We start from the raw sequence: 14,800 nt of genomic DNA, 5'->3' as shown, positions 1-14,800 counted from the left end.
ATGTATATTTCTTTGTATTGGTGTGTATGTGTGTGCGTGCTGGCATAAATATATGCCAACAATTCGTGCAATGCATTTGTGGCTGGCGAAGTTTCGTGAAATGCAGCACACAAATATTTATGATTCACACACACACGCATATTTACTTTCACAGACGCATGAAACATACACACATACATGAATATGTGTTTCTAGTGGCAACAAATGTGGCCTTCTCTTTATGCAACGAATGATCAGCTGTTTGTTTGTGGTCAAACGAAAATGCTCGGCATAGTTTTCGATAAGTTCGAATTCGTGCCTTCGCCTTTTGTGAATGTTGCACACATACCTAAGTACATACATTTAAAAGCAAATATGTGAAGTAAATTATGTTTTTTAGTTTATTTGCTTTAATTTCACGAATAACACATGTGTATTAGGGTGGGTAAAAAATAACGAAATTTTTTATCTTAAACTCTGAAAAATTGGTTGGTTCTTCCTATTAATATTAAGAGCTCATACGTGGAGAGACATTTTTTGAGCTGTCAGTGAACTAAGTGCATAAAAATAATCGACTTTTTCGACCTACCCTAATGTAAATTTGTGCAATTATAAGTGATGATAAAAATCTGAACATAGTTAAGTAGCATTTATACTCGAGCGTAACTCATAGTTCAATACTGCTTATGCACAGTTACTATTGCGCTTATTAATCGATAATTTTTATTTTTTGTATATCGATTTTGTAGAATTTAATTTCAGATGAAACCATTAAGATACAGCAACATGTTATGACAAAAAAATCAAAATCGATAACAACGATTAATAAAATTAATCGATTAAAACGCACATTTTTCCTTTCACATTTTGTTTTTGCCGTCACTCAGGAATAAAATACAGCAACATGTTATGAGAAAAAAACAAAAATAGATAACATTATAAATAAAATTAATCGATTAATACGTACATTTTGCCTCTTACAATTAACAATAATCGAAGAATTAATGGAGCTAATCGATTGACAACCTTTCCAGATGTTGTTTTTGCGGCAATCAACAATAAAAATATCGTGAAAAGCAAAAATTATCGATAATAAATTAATCGATTAATACCATAAGTTTTCGTTTCAGAAATGGGTTTTGCCCTCAACCAAGTATAAAGAAAATATCGTGAAAAATAACAACAATCGATTACAACGATTAATAAAATTAATGGATTAATACCTTAAACCTTTTTTAGATATTGGTTTTTCCGTCAATCAAGCAAACAAACATCGTAAAAAACAACAATAATCGATAACAAATTAATCGATTAATATTCTAAATTTTCTTATCAGATATTGGTTTTGCCGCCAATGAAGAATAAAAATATCGTTAAAAATAACAGTAATCGATAACAGCGATTGATAAAATTTATCGATAAATAAGTTAAGTTTTCGTTTCAGAATTAGCTTGGCATACCATCTATCAGTCGAAACCTTAAACAGCTCGTAAATTTCGATTTACAGCCCTAATTATTTGATTGGTTCCATAGAAGTGAAATGGTAGAGCTGTCAAAATGACTGTTTTCACAAGAGAAGCCATTTAGCGATTCGTCTGTTCATTATATTCATTATCAATGTTGTTGTTATTGTTGTAGCGGCATAATTCCACCGAGTTGACAGTTTTTGGCCGTATAAAAAACGGGTCCATTCCGGTTACGTAGACTCGACTATCGTGGAAACAGATTTAATATCAATATTAGTTGCGGTTACTGTTGATCAAATCAGAAAACATTTTGATGCACAACAAAGATTTTCCAAACCCATTTCATTGAGTAGTTTAATTGGACGTCAATATTACTCCAAAGAATTTGTTCTGTAAATTTTTGGTGGCAACCCTTCTAATCTATCTGTAATCTGTTTAGTGGTTTGCACACGTTTTAATTAGAAAAAAGGTAGTGAATAGCTGACTCAACTTTATTGCCTAATCTATTCAATTAAGTGGCAACCCTTAAAGATATCTTAAACAAAAACCAGAAGAGCTTAGTTTGATGCCCCAAAATAATTTTTTTGTTTAACAATTTAAATTAAAAAAAAAGAAAATTTAAACAGGTGGCAACATCTACCAAACATTTTTCAACTAACTTCATAAATATCTTTTGAAATCTTTGTTTGGCTTTTTATCATTGTTTTAAATATTCAATTAAGTGGCAACCCCTAGCAAAAATATGTATCGCAAACAGAAATATCGCCCGATGCTCTAAAGAAGAAATATATGTTTTTATCAATTTAATTAAAAAAAATTAGACAAGTGGAAAGCTCAATTAAAAAATTTTCAACTGAAATCATAAATTGAAATCTGTGTTTTACCTTTTGCCTTAAAATTTTATTTTACATAAAGTTAAGTGGCAATCTAATTGACATATTACGATTACAAAATGAGCAAGGTCTGCCAGATGTGACCGAGTTATTATTGTTGACTAGGCTATGCGGGTATAACCAAAACACATTTTTTCGTTAAAAGCTGTTAAGAATCTTTTATTAGTTCGAAAAAGAGTTTCGAAAAAAGCTCATACTCAGACCTAACTTTGATTAAAGCCCATCTATATTATAAATAACTTTATATGGTATGTACATACAAGTATAAGTTTAGCTCATGTAAGCTCTTAAAACTTTTTGAACCTCTCATTTGTGGCAAAAAAATAAGATGCACGACACAAATGGCAGAAGAAACATCGATGAATTTCCAACAAAGAGACAATATGATCATTAGATAAAGATAAAGATACATAGTATAAATACACTTACCATAAAAAGTAATGGTTTCACATATATGACATTGGATGGATTTACACCTGGAAATATACAGAGAGAAGAAATATTAAAATTAATCGTTTAAAACTTATTTAGAATTGCAGATAAAAATAGTAGAACTTTTTAATTTATATTTAGCGCGAAAACCCATTCGTTGAAATATTTTTTATTCTAGATTGGTATGACTGTCACTGACATCTGTGCCTAACGTCACATTAAATTAATCATTAGTGTTTAGTATGCGCTTGTCTTTCTGAAGTACGTAGAGCAAATTCGGCGATTTTTACGATAAGTGAAATTATTCAACAAGGAAGTTCCATTAAATTTTGTGTGCGGAATCAAATTTCTGATACTGGAACGTTCGGAAGTCGGAAAAGACCTTCGGCGATAACTGTTTGTCGCGAACAAGCGTTTTTGATTGGTATAAATGCAACGAGGTTAGAGAACGCGTTGACGACGAACGACGTACAGGACGGTCATCAAAATCAACTGATAATCAACTCATCAACAAAAGAACCAACAATTAATAGTCAGAGATCTTATTGGCATCGTTTGAATATTGAAAGGATTTGTGAAAACCATTGTGAAGGATCGTTTGGGCCTAAGAAAAGTGAAAGTCCAAAATCAGTAAATTTTTTCGAAAAAACAGCATTGCGTTAACCACTGTGAAACAGTGCTTTGCGATTATCAGGATGTCATGAAACATATTTTTACTGTCAATGAGTTTGGGATCTCTGCTTACGATCTGGAAAGAAACGATCAAATGGCCGAATACTGTGGCATAGATGAGTCGAAGCCGATAAAACCACGTCAAAGCAGATCAAAAATCAAGGTTATGTTGACAGTTTTCTTCAATTATCGAGTTGTGGTGCACGCCAAATTCCCTCCGACAGACCAAACTGTCAACAAACAAGAAAAAACGTTAACTTCGGCTGCACCGAAGCTAATATACCCTTCACAGGTACATTTCTGTTAGTAACTATGTGTCCAATTTGTATGGTAGCTATATGCTGTAGTTAACCAATGTGACCAATTTCTTCGGAGATTACATTGTTGCCTTAGAAAATAATCTGTACCAAATTTGGTGAAGATATCTTGTCAAATGTGAAAGTTTTCCATACAAGAACTTGATTCCGATCGTTCAGTTTATATGGCAGCTATATGTTATAGTGGTCCGATATCGGCCGTTCCGACAAATGAGCAGCTTCTTGAAGAGAAAATGACGTTTGCAAAATTTCACAAAAATAAATTAATAACTGAAGAACTAGTTCGTATATATACAGACAGACAGACGGACGGACGGACGGACAGACAGACGGACATGGCTAAATCGATTTGGCTCGACATACTGATCATTTATATATATACTTTACAGGGTCTCCGACGCTTCCTTCTGGGTGTTACAAACTTCGTGACAAACTTAATATACCCTGTTCAGGGTATAAAAATAATATTTGTGTGGTGTGCCGTTTAAGCGAAGCTATTCATAAAAAAATACCGGAATTATGGGCCGATAATTCTTGGTTTTTGCACCCCGATAATGTGCTCTCGCATACTGCATTGATTCTTCGTGAGTTTTGCGCCAAATTTCAATCAATATCGTTCCACAATCACCGTATTCGCCTGATTTAGCTCCGTATGACTTCTGGCTATTCAAAAAACTCAAGCGACTGCTCCGAGGAAACCTTTTTGAGTCAATTGAAGACGTTAAACCTAAATCGCTACGCACATTGAAGGCTATTCCGGAAATTGACGTTATCAACTATTTTGAGGATTGGAAAACAAGTTGGGAGACGACATAAATTTTGAGGAATAAATTAAAAATTTGAAAATTAGAAACAAAAGTCTTAATATATTTTTTTCATAGTAGTGAAAGTAAACCTTCTTCCATCAATCTAGCAAATTTCGAATTGGTTTGCGCGCGTCGTTTAAAGGTGCTAGTCCGGGTCATATTTGATCAGCTAGTAAAATTACGATTTTGAGTAAGGAGGTTCAATTCTAACAAAGAGTATCCAGTTGACATTATTTTCAATAGCAATATAGGTGTAAAGACACTGTGCTAAAATTTATCAGTTTTAAATTTATAAAATATTAAATGCCTTTTATCTACAAATAACTCACATTTAAAAGCAAATAATTTTTAATTTTGCAGAAATGTAAATTTATTGTGCTAAAATTGGATTGGAATACAAATCAAACATTGAAAAGTCGTTAACTGATTGCTTACATAAGCGTATATAAAATTTGAAATACACATATGTCACATATATACTTGTCTGTGTATATACGTACTTGTATATGCATGTGTGCATACAAACACCAAGCACTTGCACACAATTGCCAGAGTAGCACTCAGAAACCAGGTAGCAAGCGAGCACAGTAATTCCTGAAATAAAAGCTATAAATATTGAATGGCCATTCATCAATAAACCACCAATATTTCAGCACACCAACACGCGCATACCCAAGCACACATATACACAATGCAACTTGCGATGCAAACGTTGCGAAGTCGACAAACACAAATGCACACACACATGCAGAGAAATGCAGAGAATGCAAAGCGAACAAAAAGTGTGTTAAGTAGAAACATGAAAAAACACTTTCGCCTCCGCTTTGCGTTCTCTCGACTTTTTTCCCCGCTGTTTACACATCTCGAAGTGTACTTGTGCAACTAAAACAACTGGCATTAAATTCATTGCCATTCGCCATCGATGCGAATTCAATAGCAACGGCGGCGAAACTGGTGAAATTGGTGAAAATTCAACGGCAACAGCAATCGACATTACTGCCACAATTGTTGCCGAACAACAACAACAACAAACAAACAAAAAATAGAACAAAATGAAAATATCAAAAAGAAAAAACGAAAAAACCAATGAGAAAAAAGTCAAAAACAAAGCGAAAAAAACAAAACAGAAAGAGAAAGAGAAAAAGAAATGAAACACAAGGAGAATGGAACTACAAAAAAAAAAAAACAAAAAAGTACGGTAAATGGGAAAAATGAAATGTGTGCGAGTTCTTCACCTGAAACACGGAATTATTAAGTGCCGCTTGCAATTTCAAGCGCGACCGAGAGTGCAGTGCGCCCATTTCCAAGCGAACATTGAAAGCGATCCAACGCGCTACTTGTGATATTTAGTGTGTGCGTAGTGTGTAGTTGCATTGCGGTGGAGGGAGGTGGTGCCGGGAATTTACGATGCTGAAGGTAATGAATTTCCGTGCGTAGAGGGTAACGTAAAAACCGTTACAAAGGTTGGAGCGGCAGCGCAGGTAAGAGGCGAGATTGTGGAATAAATTTGAAACCGTTTGTAACCATGGCGTATACGTAATTTTTTCCAACCTTGATTTGAGGTGCTGAACTTTGCTTGGAGTGCAACCTGGCTAAAGTAGCGAAATTGGTTTTTCATTTGAAGTAAAATATTTAGTAAACTATTTTATTAATAATATTTAAACCGACAACTAACTCGAGAAGAGAACCAATTATTAGAAAAGTTTGTAGCCATGGCGTATACGTAATTTTTTCCAACCTTGATTTGAGGTGGTGCAGAACTTTACTAGGTGCACAACTTGGCTAAAGAAGCGGGATTGGTTATTGTGATTTGAATGACAGCTATATGCTTTGGTTGTCCGATCTGAACAATATGTTCGGAGATTGCAGTGATGCCTGGGATAAGGAGCTATCTCAAATTTTGTGCAGATAATTTGTGAATTTTAAAAGTGTTCCATACAAGAGCATGATTTTTTGTATGGCAGCTATACTCGTATCCTATGGTATAGTGGTGCAATATTGGCGACTTCAGCAAATGAGCTGTTTCTTGAGGAGGAAGGAACGTGTGAAAATTTTAGATCGAGACTAGTTCGTGTATATCGACTCCGTTCGTCACACTGATAATTGATGTATAAAGTCCATATATGGTCTCCGAAGGTAAGCTATTAACTAAATACCGTATTCTGCAATAGTTCACTCTTTTACTGTAGGGGGAACTTAAAAAAGGATTTCTTCCAAGTAAAAATTATAAAACAGTACGATTACTTTTCTTTTCGTATATGGGCACTTGTGGATCACTTATAGACTAATATCGGGAATAATGAGTTATTTTTAAATACCTTATGTGACTTACTCGGTTGTAGAATTTATTTTTATGACCAACGAGATTAAGTGTACTGACGAATAATGTGCCTACATCTAGGCAAGGTCTAAGGCGACATACCTTAGTGATCAAAATTGACCCGGACTAGACCTATTTTCCTATATTGGTACAACCAATGTGTTGACGAATACTCAGACTTAACCTTGACAAGATTTTAAGAAACATATCTTAATGATCAAAATTGACCCGGACTAGACCTATTTGTCTAAATTAGTACAACTATTTTTTATATGCACGTGAAGTGTGTCGTCCAACTGTATTGATGTCGATGCAACGAAAAAGTTTAAGAAAAAATGCTAAAATCATCAAGTTTATAAGAGATATAGCAGACAGCGATTGAATCGAAAGATATTGAATTAAGTTTGGCTTGAAAATTTTAAAAACGACGTGTTTGACGCAAAAGAATCTTTTGGAACTCTCATCTTCACTGGTGACGAGACGTGAGTTTATGAAAATGAGGTTTCAACGTCCAACTATCTAGCGAACAGTAATCCAAAAATGACCCGAGACCGAAATAACCAAAATTTATTGAAGGAGCTGAAGGTACTGAAGCCCATCTCAGCCGAGCCTTATAAAAGTGAATCGAAAATTACATTAAACGTTGGCATAGTTTTATTGGCTTAGAGATTTGTTTTATAATACTTGGAATTTTTTTTGTTGTCAGTCCGGGTCAAATTTGATCAGATGACAAAACCAGCTTAGAGTAAAAACAAATCACGAAAATATTGAAAATATGTTATACTGTACTACTGTTAAAGAGCTAAAAGGATTAAAAAGAAGTTATCACTTTTTAAGTATAAAATAATGCATGCCATTGAAGGGACGGCTAAGAGCACAATAGTCTCTATCTCAAACAACTAAAATCAGCTAAAATAAAGCGATGGTTTAGCATAGAAAACTGCCAGCGCAGAGCAGTGCTTTTCTACCTTCCTTCCCACAAAGTCATACACATACTTACAGTCACAGCTTCACATCTTCATATCGGCATCCAAAAACCGGCGCGCACACCTTGCCTGCTGGCTAAGTCCATATACAAGACAAAAGTGAAAATTTAATTAAAACAGCTCGAGCGCAGCAATTTGTTGTCTATTTTATATTGTCTTATCGTCACGCTCTATGCTTTTTCGGTCGAGCAAGAAGCCAGGCGGCAGCAAAGCAGAGCAGAGAAAAGTTTTCGGCTCGAAAGGCAAAACCATTGACTTTCGGTTATTTTATTGCCATATCATGAACTTTAGCAACCATGCATAATTTGTCTAGTTATTGTTACCGTTATGCATAGGCGACCTTTTTGTGATCGCTCGCTCTCTCTGTATGCCTGAGTGTGTTTGCGTGTGTTGCTGATTTTATTGTAGTTGTTGTGGTTGTTGTTAAATTTTGTCACAAACTAACGCAAGCATATAACGGTTAACTGCCTGCAATCCCAACATGGATTTCGAATAGCAAGCCACGCTCACACTCTGGCTCTTTGCATGCTGCTCTGCTTCTCATGCTTCTCTGCTTCCTTCTCATCGGCATTGCCTGCGTTTGTATTTGCCAGTCGTGTGTGTAAATTTAAACATTTTGTTGCTGTTCTGCGTTTCCCTCCGCAGCTCAGGATCAGGATATTTGTTGGCAACAAACACACACACACTATTTTCTTGTCAACTTTTTCCAATACACTCTCACACACACTTGCGCTCGCACATACAAATTAACTGCTGCGCATAACAAGTTTTCATTTATGAGAAAATAAATTTCAAAGCGTTTCAAAGTTTGACAGCACATTTGTTGTTGTGGTGTGGCGTTAGTGTTTGCCATTGTAGTTTGGGGCGCTGTTAACTGCTGGAAATTGCTACAATTTCCATATATTTAAATCACATGCACGCACACAGACACACTTTCACAAGCAAATTGCATTCTTATGGCATTACACAAGCGAAATCCCATTGAAATAGTTTCGACTTATTTGCGTTTGAGCAGTTTTCCTTAAGCCACATTAATTTGTCACACTCACATTGTATTGTGTCTTTGTATATGTGTGTGTGTGAGTGCTAGCATTTAATTGCTTATTGAATTATGAGCATTTTAGGCTCTCTGTCGCTTTGTTTTGCAGCAATTTGCGTTGAATTATAGGCAGCAACATATTTTCCATTTTATTTTGCTGTCAGCTGCAGAATTAGCATGGGATGAGTTAATAACAAGAAGCACATTAGTAATGTAAGATAGTCTTATCTTCGTGCTTCAAGCGTTAGTAAAATTAGTCATAATTGTAATTATGCCGAGAAAACTTATGCTCGAAGTCTTATTAAGCTTTCAAGTTGGTAATTGAGTAGTCGTTGCAATGGCAGGCGGTTCTATGACACTGAAGTGGAGCCGAACTTATATTCGATTAAGGAATGTCTTTCAATAACTGTTTAGGAGATTCTTTTTTCACTACAGCAACAATAACATAACTGAAAAGCGTTAAAAATCACAACAATGTATAAAAATTATGGTTAATATAATGAAATAAACTGTAAGATTAAGTACACATACTGAAACTTTAAATCGATATGTCAAAATAGTTTTGAGTTACCGCCTTTCAGAGTGTGGTCGCTCAGTTCATTCAGCGCCAACAGTTTAACTTTTAACACTCTTTTTCCAAACAGTATTTTTTGCTTGAGTTTACTCGGAGAAATGTCAGTATCACCATCAATTTTTTGGTATATATGTATTTTTTTTTTTTGAACTATTAATTTTTTTCAGTCCTGTCACGAAATTTCTTTGGAAATCAAAAAATTCAAAATAGCCCTTATATTAACATTTAGAACTGGACCAAACCGATTTCAAAATTTTTCCATACATGTCATCAATCGTGAGTTTTTATCTTTAAATATTATTAGAATTTCATTGAAATCGCTTTGACTTTAAACGCATATTTCTCAGATATTGTTTTTTGGTCCATGCAACAAAGTCGTAACTCACGCCGGCGATTACGGGGCTTAAACCTGATTTTTCCATAAAAGCCATTTTTTTGTATATATCTCGTAAATGCAAGAGCTTAGAAAAAATTTAGTGTTTCTTGAGGAAATTTTTGTTAGTCGGTTAACGTCAAAATCGCTTCATTAGTATTTTCAAGATAATCGGCTTTTTAAGGGAAGGTGGGAATTTTCATAGTTTTTATTACATCCATTTGAAAATTCTTACATTTTTAAATAAAAAATACAAATCTAATAAATGGAAATGCCTGGAAGAATCCCACGATTTTATAGAGTTTATTGTACAATCTATAACTGTAGTTTCCGAGATATTGACAAAAAACTTAGTAGGGGGGGGCCACGCCCACTTTTCAAAAACATTTATCCAAATATGCCAAACTCCTTATGGCAATCCTTTTTTGAAATTTCAATTTAATATCTTTCATTTATGGACTTAGTTATGACACTTATCGGTTTTCGGTTTAAAGCCATTTTGTGGGCGTGGCAGTGGGCCGATTTTGATCATCTTCGAACTTAACTTCTTATGGAATCAGCCAATGTTGTGATGGATACGTCTCCAGTTTTTATCATGATATCTCACATTTTTTTTCAGAAGGCAAAAGAACAGCTTGCGATGACCGGACGGACGGACGGACAGACGGACGGACGGACAGACAGACATCCGGATTTTGCGACTCTAAAGCAAGAGAGCCGATCACTTTGGTATATATAACCCTATATCGGCGATTAACAGAAGGTTCTTTTAGTTTTATGACTTACAAACAACCGTTATGTGAACAAAACTATAATACTCTCCTTATGCAACATTGTTGCTGAATAGAGTATAAAAATGTTTATCACAAACTTGTTGGAAATGCTATTTGCTACAAAACAAAGTTCGAAGTCAAAATCGCTATCATTAATACTTCTCGAGATATTCAGCTTTTAAGTAAGACAGCATGCCCGATGGAATTTTCATAGCTTTTTTCCCGTTACATGCCGTCTTCAAAATTCTACAACATTAACGTGTGCCCATCAAAATCCGTGATCACCGGAAATTCCATCGAAACTGTGCGTGAATTCATCAAAAATCAGCCGAAATCGTCATTGAAATTCATGGAAATGGAATTGAACATCTCCAAATCATCGATTTATCGCATTTTGACAGAAAATTTGGGCATACGAAAGGTGTGTGCACGGTTTGTTCCGCACAAATTGACTGACGACCGAAAATTGCTCAGAATCCAACATTCGAAGGACCATTATTTGACCACAAATCACATTTTAACCATTAACCATTCCCCGTATTCACCTGATATGGCACCGTTCGACGTCTTCCTTTTCGGAAAAATGCATTTGCCCATGAAAGGAAAGCGTTATGCAGACGGAGAGGCCATTCAAAAGGCTTGCACCGGCATACTGGCGGCCATACCGGCCAACGAGCTAAAACACTCGTTCCACATGCTTTTGGACCGTGCAAAAAGCTGTATTGAAGCAGAAGGAGACTGTTTTGAATAAAATAAATTGATTTTGCCGAAAAAACTATTATTTCTTTGTTTTTAAGTCCTGTTTACTTTGGAAGGCACCTTGTACTTCCCCTCTAAGAATATTCGATGCAGTACCCAACGGGGGAAGCAGTGGAAGGGCAAGACCTCCATTTCGTTGGAAGGAACACTTTGGAGTCTAATAGGAGATGCTGTTGTAAACTCGGCTATAACCGTGTAAGCGCTGTCTACGTCAATAAAGAAGAAGAAGATATATAAATGATCAGCGTGATTAGCTGGTTTGATTTAGGCATGTCCGTCTGTTTGTCCGTCTGTCTGCCTGTCTATCTGTGTATGCGGGAACTAGTCACTCAGTTTTTGAGATAACTGAAATTTTGCACACGCGCTTTTCTCCCGACTATACTGCTTATTCTTCGGAACAGCCAATATCGGACCACTATGACATACCATATAGCTGCTATACAAACTAATCGAACAAAATCAAGATAAAGATCGCTTTATCCGCTTTTATGCTATAAGAAAGGCACCTGTGATTATCAAACTTCAGACATCACTTGAGGGTTAAGCATTCCCCAGCGCACACGCTGTACCCATAACGGCTTATTTAGGCCCAGCAAAGGTGTCTAAAGTAGTCAAGCTGCAAACAACAACAACAACAATGGCAACAAAAAACTGCATTACCAATTGTACACAGATTATGCTAGTGTTAGTATGTATGTGCGGCTGGGTGTGTGTGTGTGTTCGCATGCTAATGCAGTACATGGCAGCGCATAGCAGCAGTTGGCAAACTTAATAGCTGACAAGGGCAATGGGCCAGTGGTGGCACAGGAGGGCGGGCAGGTTGCCGTGTTGCATGTGAGTGGAAGTTTTGTGAAAAGTTCGTCGTTGAGATGCCACAACAGCTGCAGCAATTCCGAGCGTAAAGCTGCCAAACTTCAGCGTGCCAACACACAAACATAGTGAGACATAAAGGTATGTGTGTGTGTGCGTTGTAAAATGCTACGTGTCTAGTTGCAACGCAGCATAACTGTAAATAAACTTACTATGAATTCGCATAAAAATATATTTTTACAATGGCTGCATGAGTGTGCTGCGTGCGTGTGTGTATGTGTGTGATGGAGCAGATGTCAGCTGAGGCCATAACAACAGCTGCATGATTGTTGCTATTTGCTGCATTTGTTGTTGTTGTTGTTGTTTCGTGTCAGTGTTAGTGTTGCTGCAGCTGCTTTCTATGCTCATCATCTCCGCGCTGCCACAACTCCCCCGTTGCGCAGTGGCGGTGGCGGCGGCGGCGGCAGCGGATGGCATAAAATGCATAAAAGATGCCAACATTCTCGGGGTCTCACAAAGGGCGGGCCAAAGTTTCGAATGCTCAGCAGTGCAAGCGTGCAGCAACTTAAATACAAAAGATAAAGTCACGTTGTCGTAATTTAATTGGAAGTGCAGCAGCGAGCACACGGTACCAAGAAGGTTACATCCTCTTCAGTTACTCTTCTGCCCACATGCTCTCCCATATCTCCGCTAATAATGTTTATTTTTATTTCTTTGGCCGAAAAAAGTTTTGAATTTCTAAATTCCAAGTAATAATTGACAGATGAAGGCTGCTCTTTGCTAGTTCATTATTTATTTTATCGCCGAATGGACCACAGGAAGCTGTTAAGGCGGTAGCTTCGCTTCGTGCAGACCTCACTTCTCTCATAAAATATTCACTTTTGCCATAAAATATTCAATTTTGCTATAAAAGCCGCGCATAAAAGCTGTCTGTTGCTCAGAGCAAATGTTTCTGTATCGTCTATCGTCTGTGTCATCATATTGTCGTTTACCTCAATCACTGTCTGCTGCGCGTATTTCCGTTTCGTCTTTCACTCGCCCACTCGTCTCTTGCCGGGTCCTCGCCACAGCATGTTTATAGCTTCCTTAATGTCGCCTGCTTTTCCGCTTCATTTCAACGGGCGCTTTTCCGTTATCTACTGTAACTGTTGCCATTGTGGCATATTTTATTATCACTATTTGTTGTTATTGCCGTTTGTTTGTTGTAGTTGGAAATTTAATATCGATTGACTGGCTTCGTCGCCACGCCATCATTGACGCGCTCATCGTGGCTGTGTGTTGTACTCGCACATAAAAATATATACCGTTATTTGTATGTGAATATTTTGTTGAGAAACAGTGTTGAAAGCCCTTACTTTGAAATTTTTGGCATAAATTCGCTTAGTTCCATTAATCAGGTTAATTATATTAGCTATACATATATTTTATAATATGTATTTTATCTACTTTGAGATTATGTTCGCTATCTTAAAGAAATATGATCAAATTTGAACCGGATTGGTCCATTTGTGATAAAAAAAGTATAAAGACATTATTAATAAAACGAAAAATATTTAATTATTCGTCAATATTTATTTCGTTGCCTTCAAAGTAATCCCCACCAGATGTAATACACTTATGTCAACGATTTTCCCAGTCCTCGAAACACTTTTCATAAGCACTTTTTGGATGGCCTTCAGCTCCTTCAGCGAATTTTGTTTTACCTCTTCGATTGACTGAAAGCGGGTTCCACAGAGCAACACTTTCAGTTTGGGGAACAAGAATCACACGAGGCTAAGTCTGGTGAATACGATGGTTGATCGATGGTATTCATTGCGTTTTTGGCTTTAAATTCGGTCACAACCTTAGCTCGATGCGAAAAAATTCCGCTTTATCGGGACGAGTCGAGCAATAATGCGTTTCATACCCAAAATATCCATCAAAATCATTCCAACGAACTCGTGAGAGATGCCGTCTTTCTAACACTTGCCTGACGTAAGGTCGATCGTCGTCCAGAACTAGGCATGTCTTCAACGATGTCTCGATATTTATCACAAATACAAGTATTTGAGGGGTCCAAAGTAATTAATGCAGATTGTGAAATTATCGAAAACTTGACTTTAGTGAGTCGTCTATCTCTGATAATGAATATTAAGATCGAAAAAGTTTAAGGTATTGTGAGGACTCTACTTTCATACTAAAAATTCGCCTAAACCGAAAAAATAAAAATCATTCACTTACTATTTGGTACCCGACAACGCCTTCTATGACCGCTTGTAATACAGAAAATTACTCTCTGATACTTCTGTCATAAGCAAAAGGATTTAATGGCCAGGCCTGAGCAAGTAGGAATGGAGTTTGGAAATGGACAATACGTCCAAAAAGAATAATCAAATAAGTTCGTAACTTTGAAACATTTGGTTTGTTAGACGGTAAAATATTTGAAGCGATAATAACGGGTGATCCAAATAGAAGTACTTTTTTCAATAGCTTTTTTTGACAGATCACGCCTTGGAGAAAAGCATCACGCGTTTCATTCGCTAGTTACCAGCCAGTCCCAACGGATGAACCATCTGAGACGTAGTCGCGACCAACATTTGAAGGAGATAATCTTCAAAAAAG

At 36.5% G+C, this 14,800-nt stretch overlaps 1 protein-coding gene across 6 annotated transcripts in view; it reads right to left on the bottom strand.

The window, feature by feature from the left end:
* The window catches only part of LOC126760605 (uncharacterized), a 203,234-nt gene that overhangs the window by 61,637 nt on the left and 126,797 nt on the right, over positions 1-14,800 (bottom strand). For all 6 annotated transcript variants that reach the window (XM_050476366.1, XM_050476365.1, XM_050476363.1 and 3 more), the window contains one exon: positions 2,768-2,814. The gene's annotated coding sequence lies outside the window, so the exon portion shown is untranslated. The remainder of the gene's footprint in view (positions 1-2,767; positions 2,815-14,800) is intronic.

The sequence above is a fragment of the Bactrocera neohumeralis genome, chromosome 5, assembly GCF_024586455.1.
Source record: "Bactrocera neohumeralis isolate Rockhampton chromosome 5, APGP_CSIRO_Bneo_wtdbg2-racon-allhic-juicebox.fasta_v2, whole genome shotgun sequence".
Classification (NCBI taxonomy): domain Eukaryota; kingdom Metazoa; phylum Arthropoda; class Insecta; order Diptera; family Tephritidae; genus Bactrocera; species Bactrocera neohumeralis.
Note: the sequence above shows the minus strand (reverse complement) of the source record. Positions and strands in the feature narration are given on the sequence as shown.